We start from the raw sequence: 22,744 nt of genomic DNA, 5'->3' as shown, positions 1-22,744 counted from the left end.
AGCCGGAAAAGCAGAGTTTGATGCAAACCGCTACGCAACGGAGCCCTGGTACACCACGTACACGCCATGAACCCCATCGTACGTGTCATCCCGGTCCTCTTGGCCTTCGACCTGGTGCACCGCACCCGACGCACACGCCGCAGAAGGTGAGAACAACACCCAGGGGCCGGGGGGGTGAGGGGCAGGAAACATACCCCATACACAAACCCAAACTTATAATATGTAGGCCATACATTACCACCAGGCTCTGGTCACTTGGGGGGGCTTGTCCAGCAACCCCTTCGTAACGCAACAACGGAAGTGGACGTGTACGGTGCGTACCACATGTACCCCTTTGGCACCATGACAACTCAGGTACGGACCGTACCCACGCATGAATGCATGGGTATGGTGCGTACCACACATACCCCTACGGCACCATGACAACTCAGGGACGGACCGTACCCACGCATGAATGCGTGGGTACGGTGCGTACCACACATACCCCTACGGCACCATGACAACTCAGGGACGGACCGTACCCACGCATGAATGCGTGGGTACGGTGCGTACCACACGTACCCCTACGGCACCATGATAACTCAGGTACGGACCGTACCCATGTATGAATGCGTGGGTACGGTGCACACCACACGTACCCCTACGGCACCATGACAACTTAGGTACGGACCGTACCCACGCATGAATGCGTGGGTACAGTGCGTACGACACGTACCCCTACGGCACCATTACAACAGTGGTACGGACCGTACCCACGCATTCATGCGTGGGTACCGTGCGTACCACACGTACCTCTACAGCATCAGTACATTTGGGATACGAGGCGTACACACGCCATGAATGTGGGCTTAGAGGACTGGCCCAGCATGTTAACATCATATTGGTGTGTGTGTAGGTCCAGGCCAGCAGTGTACAGCTCCAAGGGGGTGCGTGGGTTGGCGCATATGACTCCCAGCAGTGTCCAGACATATGGGGTTGGGTGCATATCACTACCAGCAGTGTTCAGACATATGGGGGTGGGTGCATATGACTCCCAGCAGTGGACAAACATATGGGGGTGGGTGCATATCATGACCAGCAGTGTCCAGACATATAAGGGGTGGGTGCATATGACTCCCAGCAGTGGACAGAGATATGAGGGGTGGGTGCATATGATTCCCAGCAGTGGACAGACATATGGGGTGGGTGCATGTCACTACCAGCAGTGGACAGACATATGAGGGGTGGGTGCATATGACTCCCAGCAGTGTCCAGACATATGAGAGGTGGGTGCATATCACTACCAGCAGTGGACAGACATATGGGGGTGGGTGCATATGAGTCCCAGCAGTGTCCAGACATATGGGGGTGGGTGCATATCACTACCAGCAGTGTTCAGACATTTGGGGGTGGGTGCATATCACTACCAGCAGTGTCCAGACATATGAGGGGTGGGTGCATATGACTCCCAGCAGTGGACAGACATATGGGGGTGGGTGCATATCACTACCAGCAGTGTCCAGACATATGAGGGGTGGATGCATATGACTCCCAGCAGTGGACAGAGATATGAGGGGTGGGTGCATATGACTCCCAGCAGTGTCCAGACATATGGGGGTGGGTGCATATCACTACCAGCAGTGTCCAGACATATGAGGGGTGGATGCATATGACTCCCAGCAGTGTCCAGATATATGGGGGTGGGTGCATATCACTACCAGCAGTGGACATACATATGAGGGGTGGGTGCAGAGGACTCCCAGCAATGTCCCACCTTCAGGAGGATGGATGTCTTTCACACACTGCATGACACACCACATGTGGGTGTGAGGACATATAACACATGCATACCCACCCATGGCGGATGCAGCACAATACACACCCTGATTTCATGCCAACAGACTGTATAGTCATGTAACTGCATACAAAACTAAGATAGCCAAAGGGAGCACACACTGTCACGCACATCCCAGGACTGATAGGAATGTCCAGGTGCTGGTCCAGCCACCAACATGTTGTCTCTCATGGAAGGAATAGGGTTCAATGCCACTAGATACAATGCCCACAATTGTGAGTCAGGTGCCCAAATAGCCTGCATGACATGTACCATTTGTATGTTAGGCCGTGATTACACACATGCATAGTGCTGAAAAGGGACAATTTGTCCCTGATGCCCTTCCTACATACCCAAAACACAAGTACAGTGACTAGCAAGGATGGCACAGACGATTCAGCAGGAGACATCGGTGAGCAGGCATGTCCATTGTTGAAGGGATCCGTCACCAACAAAGGAAATGTGGACACAAGTCAGCACAACAATTGTGCAACTGTATGCAGGGACGATGGCAGGTGCCACAGAGGAAGAAACACTCCTTGGGACAATGTCTCCAAAGGAAATGAACACACACTACCAATTATTATTTGCACAGACATTGTGATGGCACACAGATACCATGGTCCACCTCATGACCATCATACAAAAACATATCTCAGAACCCTAACACATTACCAGAACACCAACTTCATGAGCCTCATCACCAACATCAAGTACCTGAAATGCAATAGTGTTGAAAGTAAAAGAAAAGGCTTTATTCAGCAAAGAAAAATAATAAATTAATAAGACTATGTACAAAGGCCAAAGGCCAGTCCATTTCTCGAGTCCAAGGGTGGACGTAGGGGACGACGTCCACCCCTACCTTGCCTGCACAAACGAACCTCAAGGTTTGTCGACCAGGGGGGGGGCATCATCTGTGGCAGGACCAGGCACCGAAGGGACAGGAGGGGTTGGGTAGGTGTGGTGGGTGCAGGGGTGGATGTCTCCACCACAGGGGGTGGGGCAGCACCAAAGGTGGAGGTGAACACGGGGCTGCACACTTCTGCTAGGGCCTCCATCCTAACCCCATTTTTGTTAACAATAGTCCCTAGCGTAATCTTGGTTAGGAAAACTAATTCTACATAGACTTCAATGAGACCTATGTGAGTTCTTCCTGTGTCCAGCCGGACAGAGGAGCATTTAATCTTGAATTTCAAAAAATGATAAGTTAGAATAGTGAAGACTGATGAAACAAGGGCACAATCCTGTACCGAGTTTTCAACAGAGAGGGAAAAAGGAGATCAAGAAGTTAGAGGAAATTACAAAGTAATAACAGGCAAAAAGGCTTTGGAGCGATCATGGGGGCTTACAATACATTAATCAACTTTAAGTAAGCTCTAGCCAATAGTATCCACAATACATTTACACACTCGATACAATGTGGAACTATTATAGCAAGTCGACGTGACGTTTCGATCCCTAGCTCCTAGTATAATGGGATCATCATCAGGACTATAGGATTTTTCAAAAGAATGCCTGGTTTGATTGTAAAGCCTGTGGATATTAAATGAAGGAAGGAAGGAGAGAATAAAATACATAAAATCAGCATTACGTATGATAGTACTCAAAAAGACAACAGTCAAACGGCAAATGTGTGCTCAAGAGTAGTGCCGCATGCGATAGATGGTGATGGAAGAAACAAGTGACGATGCGACAATTTAGTGGTGTATGTGGCGGTGATGGAGTATCCGCACGAAGATTTTGTGATGGGTAGTATTATGCTGGAGGTTGTTCCGCAAGTATCAGTTGCTTGAAGAAGTGCCTGGTGTTGGGCAAGACATGTGAGTTCATTATTCAATAAAACCTTTGAAACGATGAAGGAAGGTTCATGCGACGATGCGGCAATTGGTGTGCGAAGCTGCGGTCGTGCTGTGATGGAGTGCGCGGCAAGGAAAACTGGTGATGGTGATTTGGTAGAGACGTGCAAGTTGCATAGCCTGGAGGTTTAGCAATGAATGAAGGTGATAATTACCTAAAAGGGGTAATGGAGTATGAATTGTGTCAAGGTAGGACAACAATTGGCGGTTGGAAGTACTTGCGACTTCATGGGGGTGAGTTCCGCTCTGAGTGAGGAAGCGGACTTACACAGAGGCAGCGGGATAGGTCAGCCACGGTGTTGGATCTGAAAATAAGTCACGTGTTAGGAGGTGGCTGAGTTGGTGGCCGGTAAGGGGACAGTCAAGTGAGGAGAACCTGCTTACCAATTGGTGGTTAAAGGGGACACGCTTTTGGAATAATGGATAAAGGAGCGCGTCTGGTGCGGTGTCTGGGCGGTATCCTAACCCCTGCACCTGAAGATACCCCAGGGCCAACGGAGGGTGTGGTGGCTGAGGGATGGGGTGCAGCACTCTTTGGGGAGGGGGTGCACATGGGGGGCATTCAACTCCCCTGCCCGGGGACTTCCTCGCCGCTTGTGGGGTGGTGTCACAGTGGGGGTGAGGGCCAGATCAGCCATGTAGCTGCCCTTGGGTGACAGTTTGGCAGGGGAGCGAAGGAGAGTGGTTTTGGAGGAACTGGGTTGTGAGGACTGCGGACTATGACTGTGGCTGCGTGTCTGTCGTCTTCCCCGAGACCCTGTGGGTGTGCCTACATCCCCCTGAGTGTGCATGCCAGGATGTGTGCGCTGTGCCTTACTTGTGGGTGTGCTGGATGTGTCTGTTGGGGTGCGTGCCCGTGACTGTCTGGGTGTGCGTTGGGCAGGCATGGGAGAGGGCAGTGTGGATGAGTCTGGGGAGGGGGGGAAGGAGCGCTGCAGGGCAGTAATTGCTGTCGTCAGTGAAGAGTCCATGGATCGCAGAATCCTGCGTTGGTCAGACATTGTTGCTGACATGCCCATCATGAACGACAAAACCTGTGTGAGTAGTCTAGTGTGGTCATGGAGGACATTCAGCATCGATACCTGCCCCACCTGCAACTCCCGCAGTATGTCCACAGACTCTTCACTGAGGGCAGCAGGGGTGACAGGGGAAGGGGGTGCGGTGCCTGGCACGAAGGAGACATGGTTGGACGCTGCACGGACAGGAGGGACGGGAGCAACTGGGAGGGTGGAGATGGGAATGGAGGAGGCGGGGACAGATGTGGGGATGCTGCCAGTTGGTGTTGCAGCCTCCGCCTCCTCAGGGAGTTCAGCCTCGGTCCTGTCGGCGTCGTAGGTGCTCTCGCCTCCAGACAGGTCCTCCAACTGACTCCCCTTGCCCTCCGTGCCACTGGCTCCTGCTGACTCCGCAGCACTGGCGACACTGTCGCTGGGTCCCTCCTCCAGGTCCATGCAGGTGTCTCCCTCATTTTTGGTTGATGATGCTGTGGGCAAGGATAAGAAACCAAAATGCATCAGTCACCTGTATACATCTGACACATGAGCACAAAACAATTGCTCACAGTGCATATCCGGCAATGCATCATGAGTAACAGCTACATTACTCCGCACATATGTATGCCCTGTACTGCCCAGTTGGTAGACCCACTATGCCACTTGGACACCATGAAAAAAAGAACACACCAGGCCACAACTTGAATGAGTAATACACTGAGAAGCTAGTGTCTGTGAACTGGTGAGCACAGCAATACAATGAAGTCATGCCACCTCTTGTTTACCCTGAAAGAAAAAGTAGTGGTGCACCCAAGGGAAACTAACACACCTCAATACTCAAGGTGTCAACACACTCAGAGACCTGTAAGTACTTTGAAACACAAAACCAAAATATTTGGTTACCTTGGGACTCACAATACTTTACACAATTGACATGTTTGGAATGTGGAAATTCGCCATCTTGTGAAAAGAACACTCATGTGCCTGGATGAAATATGTCGCACAAGGCAGTGCACACAAAAGTACATTTACCCTGTCATTGAAGAAGCTGACACCTTTTCTAAGAAGCCACAGTTAGAAATAAATGGTGTTGCAGAAAGTACATATACATGTGCCCACGGAGGTCTTGATGTCTTGACACTCGTTAGTTCGTATCACCAACAACAACGGAGTCTCACAAAATCCAGACCACAGTGGGAACATGTATATGGAGAATCTGCAACACCAATTAATTCTAACAGTGGCTTCCTTGAAAAGGTGCCAGTGTGTTCAATGAAAGTGGAAATGCCGCTTGGTGTGCACTTCCTTGGGAGATATCTTTCATGCAGGCACATCATTGTTCTTAACACAAATCCTCAAATTACCACATTTAAAACATGAAGAACTGTTGACAAGTGCTGTGAGTGCCAAGGTACAAGTTATTTAGAGTAACAACTTGAATTATGTCATTTGTCACATGGCTATCCGTCACCTGATTACACAGTTGACTACACATATGACCTACTGCCTGTCATCTGGAGTGGCACACATGTCCACACCCAGGACAATGCATAAGCTAATGGACCTGCAATTGGTTTGAAAAAAAGCCTAGCTGTACTGTGGGCACACCCTCATGGCAAGCCAGAATGTACACACAGATGTCAGCACACAAAGTCAAAACTGCGTTGCATCTGAACCACACACAGGTGCCAAAAATGTATGAGCACGATACATGTTTGTAAAAAACTGACACAGGCAGCAAAGCACGAACATTAAGCACTGGCCACCATCACAGGGGCACTGCACGTTGATTTTCTGTACAGCCAATTCTCACACACAAGTCAGACCTGGCAATGAAAAATCCGGGTTGCACATGTATGCCCCTCCCGCACACCCCCCCATACCTGAGTCAATGTGACTGATACAGATCAAGAAGTGACACCTCTTATTCAGGGTAACAATAACTGTGCTTGAAAACTTGCTTCATTGACACAACATCACCTCGTGGGGCCGGCAACACATATTTGTGACAAACAACCATCAACAGATTGTTGTGAATAGCCACACATGCACTGCCCAGTGTGAGTATGCACAAGCAAAATGGTGTATCCCTGTCCAGTGGACACATGTAGCACACATTTGAAAATACAAACGAGGCCAGGTAACAATGCCACAGAGGCAGACCTATGCTGAACCCACAGTGAATGTGCACAGTGTTGGATGACACACATGATTAGGAGGCCAGGGTGTCTCAGGGGACTGTAGTGGGCACACTGCTCCGTGGTCCTGGAATGATCTGACTGTACCATGTTCAACCGTCATGGCACTACACATATCTCCCACTCATGCACATCATGTCTGAGGCCACAACATTGGTCATGCATGCCGCAAGGGGGTTCAGTTGAAAGCTCACACTCCTATGTTGAGAATCATCATCAGTGACAACAAATAGGGACCCCCAACATAGTGAACAGGTCATGGCACAGGCAAGGTACCAACACAAGTCACAGACCACCCTCCAACATGTTGCAGAAAGCTATGTGCACTTAGAGTCACTGGCATCCTAGATGACCATGTGCAAATACAATTACACACAGACCAGGGGACACATGTCAAGGAGGGGAAGGGATGAAAAAGAGCCCCAGGTGACAATGGGGAACAGAAAATGCCCTGCACATATCAACTCTGGGAGTGTATTCATGCGAAAGAGCACTTTCAAAAGCAGGCGACACATAACACGACCAAATGCCATGTACCTACCCCCTCCTTACTGCAGTCTCTCCTGTAACTGCCTATCGAGGTCAGGGAAGACCACCGCCAGGACATGTCTCATGTGGGGGATCAGGCGTCGGCGGCCGCCGTGGGGGCGAGGACTGTCGAGCCCCAGCTGGACCCGGGCGATTTGCCGGGTCCAGCACCGGATGTCCTGCCACCTCTTGCGGACCTGTGGCAGCTGCCGACTACGCTCCCCCGCAGTTCTCACGGCCCTGACGACGTTGTTCCAGATCACCCCCTTCTCGTAGGCAGTTACCTGTCAGGATGACAAAGTGACACAACATCAATACACCTGCTCCATGTCCCAGAGACACACATTACAACGTCTTTGAAATGTTGAACAGGGCATATGATGCTAACATGAATTGCCTCATTCACAACAAGGAATAGCCCTGTGTGCAAGCGCCAATGCACTACATGGCATTGAAAGTCAACAGGTGGCATGAGGGGTGCAACTCACTTACTGATCCTGCCACACACTGTGCAGCACATGCAACAGCAGGCTGATGGCCAGCACGTGCCAAGCAGTCACATGTCCCACTCCACTGACGCACCCTCAGCAGACTAGACAGACACACCCAGGCACAGATCACTCGCCTGTCATTGACAACAGCGGATACAACCCTTACTCTGCACATGTGCCATTTGCCAGTGGGGAGTCACAGGTGTCGTGCTAGCTCTGCAAGTCAGACACAAAGCACGGCTTACTTGTCACATCAGATGGGTAGATCTGTTGCCTCCACCATGCAGCTGTGATGCAACACTTCACATAGACACTCACCCACATGACAAGGAACATTCACACACATCAATGTCCATGAGGCCGTACACATCATTTGGACACTCTCACCATAGGTCCACTCAACTCATACACATGTGTGGGTACAGTCACCTGTCACACCGGGGGGACCAATGAATCACCTCAGGACAACAGGAAAAAAGCCACCAAGGATTTGCCAGGCTGAATGTGTCATGCACTATGCAGTGAAAGTCACTGTAAGCACTATGCAAGTGAGGAGTGCACACAGAAACTACATCATGCTCTGCATGAGAGCCATAAGCATAACCCCCCCCCCCCTCGGGACACACTCTAAACAACATTGCATGTTTGTCCCACCTGGACACTATATTGACTGTCACACAACAGGTGCATAGGCAAAGGTAGTGGAGTCAGCACTCACTTGCTCCCCTGGTCTCCCATACAGGTTGGTGTACTGTGGGAGGAGGACGTCCAGGAAGGCCTCATTCTCCTCCAGGGTGAATGGCTGGGCCCTTCTTCACAGCACGTGACATGGCCAGAGGAAGCAGAGACAGCAGCAGTGTTGTCGACTCTTAAGTTGTGCAGGCAAGAGCCCTCTCATGGGTTCTGGCTGCCATATATCTGTCTTGCTGAGGGGCATTCATTATGAGGAGTACATAGTGATTGGTCTGAATCATTCGCTTTAAACATACACCAGTGACAGCATTTGCATCGTTCAAAATTTGAGCATCATGTCAAGTCAACAACCACTTTGCAACATTGTATTTTGTGGCCAACTGACTTCTCAAGGACACCTAATGGACAAATTTCAACTGAAAACTCGGTATCCATGACAACCAGCATGCATTTATGGCCTAACACTTGTCCCTTATGTGTCCCCTATGTAATTGTGAAATCCACACAAAGGTACTGTGCGTTTCACACGTACCCCTACGGCACCAGTTATACAGTGCGTTTGACACGTACGTGTACGCACTAGTAGTACACGTACATGTACTACTATTGCGATCCCCTTACGGGTTCGCACTAGTAGTACACGTAAGTGTACTACTAGTGCGTACCCATAAGGGGATCGCAATAGTAGTACACGTACGTGTATTACTAGTGCGTACACGTACGGGTACGCATTTCACACGCTTACAATGATAATACAGGCGTACACATGCCAGGAATGGAGGGCTACGAGTCGCACAAGGATGTCCATCAAGTACTTGTCATTGCATACTTTCATGTGCAGGCCCTAGGTGTGTTAGCCAGTGATATTGCACAGGTCATCTCATCTAGTTGCACAATTGATGTGTGATGAACTGTGGACACATGTCATGTGTGATGGGGCACTATGTGGCACACATCACCTTGACACTTGCCACATGTGTGTCTGTAGTCCAACTGTGTCATGCACAGCAGCAGTGGGATGGCACAGTCATCAACACCCGCACCTGTCTCCTGATGCCAGGGACAGGGACACTCTATCAACTGACCTGTCACGATCAGCGTGCCCCTTTGGGACTATGTCAGGTGTGTGTCATGTGTTCCCATGAGCTTGATGTCAGTGTCCTGTCAACTGCATCTGCTGTTGGTGAATCCAACAGGGGTCTGTGTGGAGATGGGCATGGAACACATCTACGCACACCATGCCACATGTGGATTCCCACGGCTGTAGGGTCTGTGTGCAACGGACATCATATTTTCCAAGTCATACATGTGTGCGTTGTCTCAATGGCTGTGTCTTTGTGTTGTCATGTGTACCCCTTCATCGCACTGTGTTTGATATCTACATTTGACATTCCATGTGACCTGTGCGTGTGCCTTTCAGTCAGCTGTCTGGATGAGATGACATCCTTCCAATGCAGCTATGTGGTTGTGTGTCACTCCGGTGATATCTGTGGCTCTTCACTCAGACTGGCCCCCAAATCATTTCAGGGCATGTCATGTTAACTTGACAATCAACATGAGGGAACGTGCCTGCATCCGACGTTACAGATTAACTCAACAGTTGATTGAGGACTTGACCGACAGGCTGGCACCACACCTGCAACCGCGACACTGGTATCCTACTGCGCTGACCCCAAAGATGAAGGTGATGGCAGCCCTACATTTTTTTGCCACAGGTACGTTTCAATTCACCATAGCTGATGTTGGTGGCATGTCACAGACAATGTTCAGCCGTGTCCTGCGTGATGTTTTAGCAGCCACGTTGGAGCACCTTGATGAATTCATCACATTTCCTACTCCTGAGGAGTTGACAGATGTCAAGGGTGATTTCTATGCCCTGGGAGGGAAGCCCCATGTCATTGTGTCCATTGATGGTACACATGTGGCTTTGGTACCACCACAGGCACAGGAACAAGCCTATCGCAATAGAAAACATTACCACTCGATAAATGCCCTTGTGGTGTGTCTTGCTAACATGCTGATTGCCCATGTCTGTGCACGTTTTCCAGGATCAGCACACGATGCCTACATCATGAGGCGTAGCAGGGTGCCACAAATGCTGCGGCTGCACAACGAACGAGCATGTCTTGTTGGTGGGTATACTCTTTTTGTCCTATGTGTTGCGGTATCTTTCTCTCTTACGGCATCTCCTGACCCACTTATTTACATGATGTTTCCTTGTAGGGGACTCTGGCTATCCCAACATGCCATGGCTGATTACACCTCTCCGTAACCCAAGAACAGCTGCAGATCACCGGTACAACAATGCACACGGACAGACCAGGCGAGTGATTGAGAGGACGTTTGGACCCCTGAAAAGCCAATTCCGGTGCCTGGACAAGACAGGCGGGTCCCTCCCTTATGTCCCGGAGAAGGTGTGCAAAATCTTCCTCGTGTGCTGCATGCTGCACAACATGGCAGTTGAGAAGGCAGTGCCACTCATCCTGGATCCGGATGAGCAGGAACATCCACCCATGGAGGATCAAGGGCTTGCCCACGAGGCTAGTGATGAGGAGGAGGAGGGGGATGATATCCGGAGTCAGCTCATATGCAACTTCTTCTCATAATGGTGAGTCACTGGGTATGAGTGTGCAAGCTTGTAGCATTGAGTGGCATGTGTTGCAATGTGTGTGTCCAGCTGACTGAATGCAAAGTGACTTGGATGTGTTTTCTGATGTGTCACTCGAGTGATGATGTCATGCCACACAGTTTTGCGGAGAGACTTTCTTTGCAATTTACATGTGTCAAACATTGTTCATGTTTGGTAAATGCCCATGTGTGTGGTGAGAATTGTTTTAGGTGACTTCTTGTGTGTCTGTCATTCCCAGGTATTTTGCGCCTGTTGTCTGCTTGTGTCATCGTTGTCCTCCTGCTATTCCTCATGAGGATTGCAACGTGTGCTGAATCAGCGTTCCATGCACGGACATGTGGAAAGGTCAGTCTTGGTAAGGTTTGCAGCAAGGATTTTTTGTGGTGGTACGGGTTTGGAATGTGTGGGGACTGCTTCTGTGCATGTTGTGGTACCATGCATACATGTCCTCTCACCATGGAGCATATAACATTTAGCATCACTCCCATGACATGATAGTCACCCTTCTTGACAGTCATCTGTAGTGGAGTGTGGCGTCTGATGAAGGCATCAATGTGTGTAAACCTTGCCTCTGAAACATTGCAGATGCTACGGGTGTACATAGTGGGGGACATCACAACAACAGGCTCCATGGGGAATTGCAGCCTCTCCGTGTGCAGCAGGATGTGTTTGGCTCATCCCCTTAACTTGTGTTCCAGTTCATTGGGATTTACATCATCCGTGTTGTGAAGGGGGTGTCCAGCGTATGTCCCACATGTTCTGTCAACTGACCTGTGAGTCTGTTAATATGGATGCATATCCCTTTGTGTCTGTATGTGGAATAAAGGTGTTCAGCACAATCCAAAGTGCCTCATCTCTGTCACTGAAGCTCTCTTGACAGTTTGCATGCGTCATCTATGGTATAATTGTCAAAGATTGAGCATCTGTGTGTATGTGTAATTTGGCAACATGCATGCAGTGCTTTATGGCTAATGATCTCTATTGTGCATGAAGTACCTGGTTGGGTATGTATTTGTGCAGGTTTCTCCCCACAACGGGTCGTGAATGCCTACTGATGGTGTGTCTCCTTTGCGCATCTCCGCATTTTGTTGCCTGATCCAGTGGCTGTAATTTATGGTGATTGTTCATACATTTTCTCGTAGTGACCCATGAGTAACATTGACACTCCTTCCTTTACATACACCTGTTGCACTGTGCCTTTCAGACCTTGTGTTTGTGTGCTACTTTTTGCCTAATTTCTAACCCCTTCCACCTGCTGCTGCCTCACCTGCGGCACCGCCCCACCGAGTGCCCTGATTCTGCAACCCCCATGCCTCAAAAATGCTCTGCCCTTCCCCCTCCACCCATTCGAAATGCAGGCAGCAGCTTTTCTGTGCCACTGTAGCCCCAGCACCGTGCCAAAGGCAGGAACGTCTGAGCCTGCAACATGCACAGTGCACGACCCTCTAGTCTTTGCATGACCCATGTCACACAACAGGCTCATGCTGCAGCCACTCTCCAAGCAATGTCATCGTGACAATCATCCTCCTGCTATCAGGCAACCCCTAAGCACACACACGACACCTTTGCATGCTGAGTGTGCTACTCCAACTGCCTACACAGCGCTGCCCAGCCTACAAGACCCTGTCAGAACAACCAGGTAATGTGCCTCCTACTCCACACCCGCTCCGTCCACCAGCACGCCATTGGACTCTGTTACCTCCTCAACACGACAGCCCCTCACATCACCTTCATGACAGTAACCTGGACAAAAGCATCCTCAGCACATGATGTCTTCATTGCCATCTCAGACGGATACAAGATCACCCGCAGGGACGGCAACACCAATCCCGGGGGATGAATTGCTATTTATTCATAAGTACACCCTCAGAGTCACAAATCCGGGTTTGCAGCAACTCCATGGCAACCCTCAGTGTAGCACTCCTCTACAGATCTGCAGGCCTACATCCACTATTCCGCTAAGCCATCATCACGTACATCTGCATGCACGCCCTCACCTCCACGGGCTACATGTGGCTGGGGGCCAGTAACTTCTTGCTGGAGGGGAACCACACCACCATCCATCATTGGTCCATCAACATTTGAATTCACGTGTCCGACAAGCAACACACTGCCCCACACCCCACTACCGATCCCCCAAAGATGCTTGATGTAAGTCATCATCATCATCATCATCATCATAGCTTTATTCAATTTCAGTATAAAAATCATAAAAGCACATTAACATTTAATACATACAATAAAACTCAATAATACAGATCAAAATATATAACAATTTAAGTGATTCATACTGGGACTAACTCTTTAAATAGCATTAATTCTGCACTTCAGCTTGTGTGGTACAACAGCATAGTAGAGTGATCTTCTTTACAGTTCGAGTCAGATAAAATTTAAGCCATGGAAGATCTGCATCTAATTGTAAATTTTAAAAACTTAGATACAGCACTTATGGTCATTTCATCTTGTAGTAAGAGCAACTTGAATAAGGCGGGTCTACACTGTCTCAAACCCCAGATCTTTAACAAAGGTATTAAATATCTCTTCCTCCCCCATACGTAAAATTTACAGAATAAAACACAATGGATTGTTGATTGCGTGGAAAGGTCATCACACGGGCATTTGATTAAGTTTTTCGACAAATCATTAGTGGCTGGAAAGGTTAACAACCTAAAATAGCTACCAGTTCTCAGCCGAGCTAATAACATTCTATTATAGCTGGATTGCTCGGGAGATAAATAGAGCTGCAAGCCAGGTCCCTGCAGCAATGAATAATGTTGGATAACAGATGCCTTCATCCCCTCCACAGCCCAGCGTTGATTTTCCAGAAAAGCAAGGCAACATTCTTTTAGTAAATTAAAGATAATGAGGAGGGTGTGTTGAAACATTCTGGGTGACCTAAGTTTGTTAAAAATTCCTTAACATAGGAAAGCCACTGGATATTTTTGGCTCCCTCATGTTTGATGCAGTCCGTAATAATCGCCCTGTTAAAATCAGTTGCCATAGAGGTCCAAATCTTGTGCCATAACAGCACCGGACTTACCCTAATTAGGTCTGATATATAAACCAAAGCAAGTTACTTGTGGCAAACATGGGTGGAGGTAGATTTGGGGACAGCTAACAAATATCGCAGGAAAGAGTTTTTCTTTGTTTGAATTCCCTGACAGTCTGCAACGCCCCAAATACCGGCCCCGTAAGTAGCAGTTGACACACATTTGGCCTTGTAGATATCGATGAAAATACGAACAGGCATACCCCCCAGTTTGTTAACGAACTGTTTCACTGCGCCTATTGCACGTGCGAATGCTAGGTTCCTAGTACTAACAGCTGTGGACCAGGTACCTCTTTTATTAAAAACAATGCCTAAGTATGAGAAAGTACTGGTTAATCCTATCTTAGACTGTTCTAAAAAAGTATTACAAGAAATCTTATGTTTTGATGAGCAGCACATGGTAAAGGTTTTCCCGATGTTAATTTTTAAGCCCCTAGATCCCATAAATACTGAGAAACTAGTTAACGCCTTCTGAAGATCTACTTGGGTTCTTGCCATTATGACCGCATCATCTGCGTACAATAAATGGGCACCGCAGAGCCATCAATTTGGGGATAATCTACACCTAATTTAATTAAATAATCTGCCGCACTGTTAATATACAAATTAAAAAGAAAGGGTGCCAGAATGCAACCTTGACGAACAACTTTCATTATTGGGAATTTATTTGTGCATTCGCCTTTCTTTCCATAGCGCACCTTTGCCCCTGCCCCTCTATACAACTCTTTAAGAAAATTAAGAATATTGAAATCAATGCCGAGCCCTGTTAAAGTATCCCACATGACATCATGGCTCAAACAATCAAAAGCTGAGCTAAGGTCTATAAACGTCATAAATAAATTTCCCTTTTTTGCCACCGTGTATTTGCCAATTAACATAGCCTGAATTAATCCTTGTTCGACGGTTCCTAATCCTGACTTGAATCCATACTGGAATTTGGAGAGGACACCTTCATCCTTGGCCCATGTTTGCAGTCCATTTAATATAATTCTACCTGCCACTTTCATCAAGGAGTCAAGTAGTGAAATGGGCCTATAACATTTGGGGTCGTTTCGATCTCCCTTCTTAAATATGGGCACTACTATAGCTTCCTGCCACGTAGGTGGAAATCCTTTATTGTTGCAACTATTAAGCACGTTCGTCAGGAGCGGTGCCCATAAGGAGATATTATCCTTATAAATGTCTATTAGAATTCCATCTGGTCCTGGAGCTTTGCTGTTAGAGCTTTCTACTATTGCCAATTCCACCCCTGAAATGGAGAAAAAAATCCCCAAAGGGAACGAATCATAAGGGACAAGCTCTATAACAGTCAACGGGCCAGGGCTAGGGCTTTCTAGACTGGCCAGATCGTCTTTCTTGTATAGCTCGGTGAAATGATTGACCCATACAGGCTCCTCTATGGCGATCTCTACCAGGTCAGATTTCCTTTCAACAAAAAAAGGGGCATTTACTGCTCTCCAGAAGGCAGTGTTATCTCTCAGAGAACACGCCTTAAGTAGAGCACCCCACGCAGCCTCCTTCAACTCTTTTCTCCGTTTATGTAGGGTAGATTTATAAGCTGTTCTAGCAGATCTTATATCTTGCTGATTTTTGGGTACTTTTTTTAGGGTCTGTTTTAAGTAAGAGTTCGCTTTGCTGCAGTCCAAATTAAACCAGCCCTCAGCCTTGTGTCTCTCACCTTCCCGTAGTATTCCTGTCAGTTTGCTGCCAATTTGTACTGTGATCTTCTGGAATGCTGCGATAACCGCGGTTGGATTAGGGTTTTCCTCAAGACACGTCATAAAGTCGTTAAACTGGCCCGCTACTAGACTCTGCAGGAAGTTTATAGGGTCGACCTTACTCCATTTTATTGCATAGCCATTGGTTCTAGCCAACGATATGCCGTGAAAATATAAGTTTTCAGCTACATTAGACACTTGTCTACAGCTCAACCCAGTATCAAAGGTTGAACTAATCGGAAAGTGATCGCTAAGTGCAATGTCCTCTGTTTTAAACGAAAGGACACTGCAGTGGTAACTTGTGGTAACCAGCGTATAATCTATGACAGACCGCAGGCCCCGCCCATTAAAGGTGGGTTGAAAATTAACCTGGGGGTTACAAAACGCGTTCGCAAATCCTAAGTCCCACTCATATATTAAATTATTGAACAAATTTCCCAGCATGGAGTGCTCAAAATGTGTACAAGGATCACCCTTAAGATTGACTATTCCACATATTCCTGACTTACTGTGGGGACATAAATGGCAATTAAAGTCACCCGTCACTATAATGCACCTTTCATTTTGCGCGGAACCTGTCCCGCAACATAAAGAGTTATTTAATTCTTCCAAGACCCTTTTTTGGGCATCCTTTGGAATGTTATTATACAAATTAACAAGGGTGATATGCTGATTTCCTCCCACCTTAAAGGAGAGTACCTGATAATAGTTGTGCCCCCCGGTGGTCTGACACTTAATGGTCAAATTGGCAGTATTTGAAATGTAGGTGCAAAGCCCGCCAGAGCATCTGCCCCTGCTGGTCTGCAGCGCTGTAGAAAAATAAGTACGGTACCCGGCTAGATGTATTGCGAACTCTTCCCAGCACTCCTGAAGGCAAATTACATCGAAATTGTCAATGAAAGCCAAGAAGATGGGGTCCTTTACCTTATTTAACAATCCCGCTATGTTCCAGGATAGGAGAGCCAACCTCCCCCTTTGATCGTCTGGTAAGGTCCCTGGGGCTGATTCAGTAGCAGCAAAGTTACCTATTTCCAGGGATGCAGATACAACGCTATTTCCAACACCCCCCACAGCTGTACTTAGGGATCTTTGTTGAGCTAGCACTCTTTCTTCGCCGCCACCAGTATGATTAATCACTACAGACTCTAGTCTATCTGGCCCCTTTACCAATGGACAAAAGGTGGTACTGGCCACAGCTACGTCTTTATCCCTATTCTCAGGGGAAATTATTAAATTGCTGTAAGCCGACTGATTAGTTCTCCTATTAGGCTTACTAAACCCCTCCCAACAACCATACAGGGCCCCGGTGATCGGTGACCGTCAATCAACCATCTCTAGGCAACTATACCTGTTGGCAGTCGGGATTCCTCTCCAATTATTCCGGAATATTTCGTCCCTAACAAGGTGCCCTCCCCACTCCCCCCTGTCTCCTCCCCTCTCTTGGTGGCCTACTCTGCGCCAGTTCCTATCATAGTCTGGGCCAAAACGACTCCGGGGAGGATAAAAAAAGGAAAGTCGTTTTGTTTCAATGCCTTCATTTATGCCCTGCATACCCCATGAACATATATGGTCGACCGTACGTGGATCCTCTAAATGGGCTTGCTTATGGGGGCAGATTAACAGCTAGTTTACCCAGTGGAGCTCCCCAGTTACAATCCCTATTGGGGTCCAGTCCGGAAGCCTTAAATATATTATCCTCCTGTCTAGTGTGCACAATAGGGGTTTTAGGATTATCTACAGTTTTCTTCTCTGGGGGCATAAGGATCTTCGGTTTTGCGTTTACCACGAGTGTAGGTGTATTTTTCGCTGGCAAGCCTACTAATTTGTTGTTATTTGACTTACTGCCCCCTGCCTTTGGTACCCCAGGATTAGAAGGATTCTTAGAGAAAGCAGTCAGTTGAACTAACTGCTTTTCTATGCACGTTAGTCTGGTCTCTATCGGGGAGAGATACATTTTGAAAAGCTCCCCCATTCTTTCTAAGAGTTGGCTATCGGTCTCATCATCATTACTATTTCCAATTAGACTGACCGATGCCTCTACACTTCCTGAACCCAAAACCACATTACTCGCATCTATATGCATAGGGTCACGCCCTCTCTTTAACTGTAGTTCTGATCCCTCCCCATGCCTTTTTGATAACTCACATATCCCCTTGTCCACTGACGCTTTTATTTTCTTTGTTTTTTTAGATGTTTTCAATATAGCGCCCTCCCTCCTTCCCCTCAACTGCCTAATACTTGTATCATCTGGTGTGGGGTTCATCACTAATTCCGGGGTCCTTTCTAGTGCCGAACTCAAATGTGAATCGGATAGGAGTTCTGACGCTGACAAATCTACCACATTTTGCAATCTATGCACGTCTGCGTGGACTTCTATAGGACCTGATTCTTTAATATGCTCAGGGGTTCTAGCTGTCGCGAGATGCCCCAAGGACGATCGCTTAGCCAATGCTAGATCTTGGGACACTCTTCGTTCCATGAGGGCAATCCCTTGATCTATGACTGAGTTTGCCCTAACGATGAAATTATCTAATGGGCCTGTTATCTGAGCTCCTCCCATAGCCATTTTGCTCCTGCTTCCTCGTGTGGACATAATGGTACAATAAGTACGCACAATCACTGGGCAGCTCTTTTTTGTAATAAATTACAAGGAATGAAAACATACGTACAAATCACACAGTAGCAGGAGTTAAAGGGGGGGGCCTCGCCCGGCCTTGGTCGGACTTTAACGGGCTTAAACGGGCCCGCCCGGGCTTCGCCCGGCGGACGCCCGCACGCGTCCCGTGTGCGCGGGGAAGGCGGAGACTAAATAGGGAAAGATGAAGGCGGGAAGAGGGCCAGCTGCAGCGTATCAGGAGCCGCTGGGCAGTCTGGTCCTCGCAGTCCCGCTGGCAGGAAACAGGTCGTAGTCCAGCCCAAGATCGGAGAAACGTCCAAGCAGGTAATCCTGATGATTTATGCAGTCCCAAAGCTCAGGGTCAAAGCGGCAAAAAGGCACTTCTCCAGTAGCCAAGCAGGAGCGGCACCCGCGGAGCGGGGCCGCAAGAGGTCTTATCCTTGCCGGAGGTAGAAGCGGGAAGAGGGCCAGCTGCGGCGTATCAGGAGCCGCTGGGCAGTCTGGTCCTCGCAGTCCCGCTTGCAGGAAACAGGTCGTAGTCCAGCCCAAGATCGGAGAAACGTCCAAGCAGGTAATCCCGATGAGTTATGCAGTCCCAAAGCTCAGGGTCAAAGCGGCAAAAAGGCGCTTCTCCAGTAGCCAAGCACAAGCGGCACCCGCGGAGCGGGGGCCGCAAGAGGTCTTATCCTTGCCGAAGGTAGAAGCGGGAAGAGGGCCAGCTGCGGCGTATCAGGAGCCGCTGGGCAGTCTGGTCCTCGCAGTCCCGCTGGCAGGAAACAGGTCGTAGTCCAGCCCAAGATCGGAGAAACGTCCAAGCAGGTAATCCCGATGATTTATGCGGTCCCAAAGCTCAGGGTCAAAACGGCAAAAAGGCACTTCTCCAGTAGCCAAGCACGAGCGGCACCCCGACTTGATGTAAGTCACCACAGACAAGCTGTGTGGGACACTCAAAACAACACCCCCGGCACACCCTGCAACCTAACGCACTGGATCAGCAACTGATCCAACAATCTTGCCATATTGACGGACATTCCTGTGAAGCACAACAACAGTTAAGGCACCTGGGACAAGGCAGACCTACTGGACTCCTACAGACTTAGCCGGACTCTTGTGCAAACCTTGCAACACAAAGAGCCATCATTTGCCTTACAGCCCTGGAAAACACCACACACAGCCATCACCATATCATCAGCAAGGACAAGTGGAGATCCTTCAGATAGTGCCGAGACACCCAAACACACGACATCAAGGAGCTCATCAGCATTGTGAGTGAACTGACAGCAGATCTCCATCCAAGACACCCCACCCTTGCAAGGCAGATCACATCCCTTGCAACTTTGTACCACTGCAAGCTCATGGCCATACACGACAGCCTTGGCACCCAGAGGCAGACAGCACTATTATCCGCAGGACAAACCCCCATCAGGTTACGGACTCCCATCAGCAGCAATGACACAACCTGGCTCATGTGCAACATACAGTCTGGCTCTCCATCAGGCCCCTTCTCACACAACGTCTAAACCACATCATTCCACATCCTTGAAGCCCACGTCCATCGCGTCCTGAATCTCTCCTTTGAGTTTGCCACATTCCATGGGTGCAGGAGGCATACAGAGACCCAGGCCCTTCTTAAACAACGGACGGCAGTACCGCAGGATCTCCTGGGACATCACCCTGCTTCCCTACCCAATAAATGTCATCAGGAAGACACTCAACAAGCAAATGACAATTTTCCTCCATGCAACCATCTCCAGGCAACCGGCACCAGACCATCTTCCACAGTAATCACACCACTGCAACCGTCGGCATTGCCACCACCAACGACAACTTTGCCATGCTCAACAATGGTGAGGCCACCACCCTTGACCTCTCAATGGCATTCTACACCATGTGCTACCACACTGTCAGCTCACACATCTCCAACCCTGGTATCCAGAGGAGGGCCCAGGGTTAAATCAGAAAGTCGCTCACCAGCAAGGCCCAGGGAGTCTGCCTCCAGCCTGCAACATGTAGTACACTGGGGTCATCTGGCCCATGCCACAGGGCTCTTCTCTCAGCGCGACGATCTTCAATGTCTCCATGACCCCCCTCTCCACCATCACATGCGCACACAACCTCATCATCATCTCGTATGCCATTGACACCCAGCTGCTCCTCAAACTCACCAAAACCCAGCCATTGCCAGATCCAAACTTCAAGAAGGCATGAGATCCGTTGAGGAATGGCTGAACATCAGCCACCTGAGGCTGGACTTGGACAGGACAGAGGTCATCATCTGAGGATTGTCCCCTTACAGCTGGGTCAACTTCTTGTGTCCTACTGGTCTGTGCAGCGCATCAGCACCCAGTGGCCACGCACGCAAGCTGGTGTTCATCATGGACCCATCGCTCACAATTACCATGCAACTCACCACCATCTGTATCTCATGCTGCAACACCCTCCACAGATGGATCCACTCCAAGGCAAGACAGACCGTCTCCCTGGTCCACGACACCAGCCGGCTCAACTACAGCACCGGCCTCTACGGAGAACAACAGCAAAACTGCAGGAGAAGTTGTCCACATCCAGGGTGCATCCACACACCTCATCTGCAACATCCCCCGCCCCAGCCACATCACCGTCCACCTGAGATAGGTACAATGGCTCACTGTGTGCGCTGCAGGATCACCTTCAGACTCCTCAACCACACTCAGGAGGCAGTCCACAACCCCAGACCCAACACCGACCTTGGATGTCTGTCATCCAACACCCCGTTGGCCCAACTCCATGCAGCCCACCTTGCCCTGGCCACCATTCATCAAATCCACATAAAAACTGCATGCAGGAGATAGTTCTTCCACCTCACCAAACAGACATGGAACTCCCTCCCCAGGCACATCAACATGACCCATGACCTCTACACCTTCATGATACTCTTCCAAATTGGTCTGTCTGAGCAGTATTGCAAGCACCCCCTCAGCAGCTTGAGGCCATCACGGGTGAGTATTGGGCTCCATGTCTGTATTTTGTGAAACATTGTGACCCATGTGTGTCCTTGACCGGACTCAGATCCAAGTGTATGGATGGCTGGAGTTTGTTCCACACTCAGGCATACTTCGACATATCCTCACACGTATGTTGTGGACTCATGCTAAATGACTGCAACATAAAATTTCATGTCTTAATTTTTTATTTATAGCTCTGGGGCGTGATTTGTGCACAGAAAAAGGTGCTATGCAGGGACCATAGAATCCAAAGTTCACAGGGGGAGATGGGATCCTTGGCATTTGAAGTCATCAGAGTCCAGACCACAGTGTTTGGCATCATTGGTCAGACTGTGACCAGCAAGTACATGTGGCAGATGATGTCAGTCAATGAGGTGATGCTGTCGCACATGAAGGCCAGGTGCCAGGCCAGGTGACCTGAGAGATGTGGATGGGCCGATGCCTCTCATGGTCTTTTCCGTGGACGACCCACCTTCCTCGCGGGACCCTCAGATGCAGGCCTTGACTATGCTTGGGACGCTCCATCGGACGAATCCTCCTCCTCCTCCCTCCCTGTGGCTGGTGGTGGTCTGCGCCTGGTGGCACAGGGAGGGTTGCCCATGTTGTCGGCAATCCGACGGAGTGAATGGCTTATGTCCCTTTGCACCGCCAGGAGCTCAGCCAGTCTTGCCTCCATCCGTCCTTGGTGTTCTTGTTGACTGACGTGTTGCTCGGCCTGCTGGTTCTTGATCTCTGTGAGGGTCACCACAACCTGGCTGAACTCCCTGGTGTCACGCCGGTATGCCTCCATGATGTTGTGGATGTGTGATATACCGGTCCCTTCAGCTGGCTGGTCAGGTTCTCGCCCCCGCCGTACTCCACTCCCACCACCCCTGCCCACACAAGCCTGGCGTGCCGTTGTGGGCACATCGGGTCTACGGGACCCCTGAGGGATGGCAGTGGCGGTGTTGTCTGCCTCCTCCTGGGTGCCCACCGCACCTTGTCCCTCCTGGTCAGTTGTTCACTGCGGGCAGGGCGCCTCGGTGTCTCCTGGGATGTGGCAGGAATGGGGGTGGTGGTTGGCACAGATGTTCCTAAACCAGGTTCTGCAGGGGCTTGGACACCAGAGGGTCCAGGTCGGTCGGGGTCATCCGCGGAGTGTTGAGAGGCGTCGCTGCAGGTGGGATCAGGTTCCTC

This window comes from Triturus cristatus, chromosome 1_2, assembly GCF_964204655.1.
Source record: "Triturus cristatus chromosome 1_2, aTriCri1.1, whole genome shotgun sequence".
NCBI classification, from domain to species: Eukaryota; Metazoa; Chordata; class Amphibia; order Caudata; family Salamandridae; genus Triturus; species Triturus cristatus.
This window is presented reverse-complemented; position numbering follows the sequence as displayed.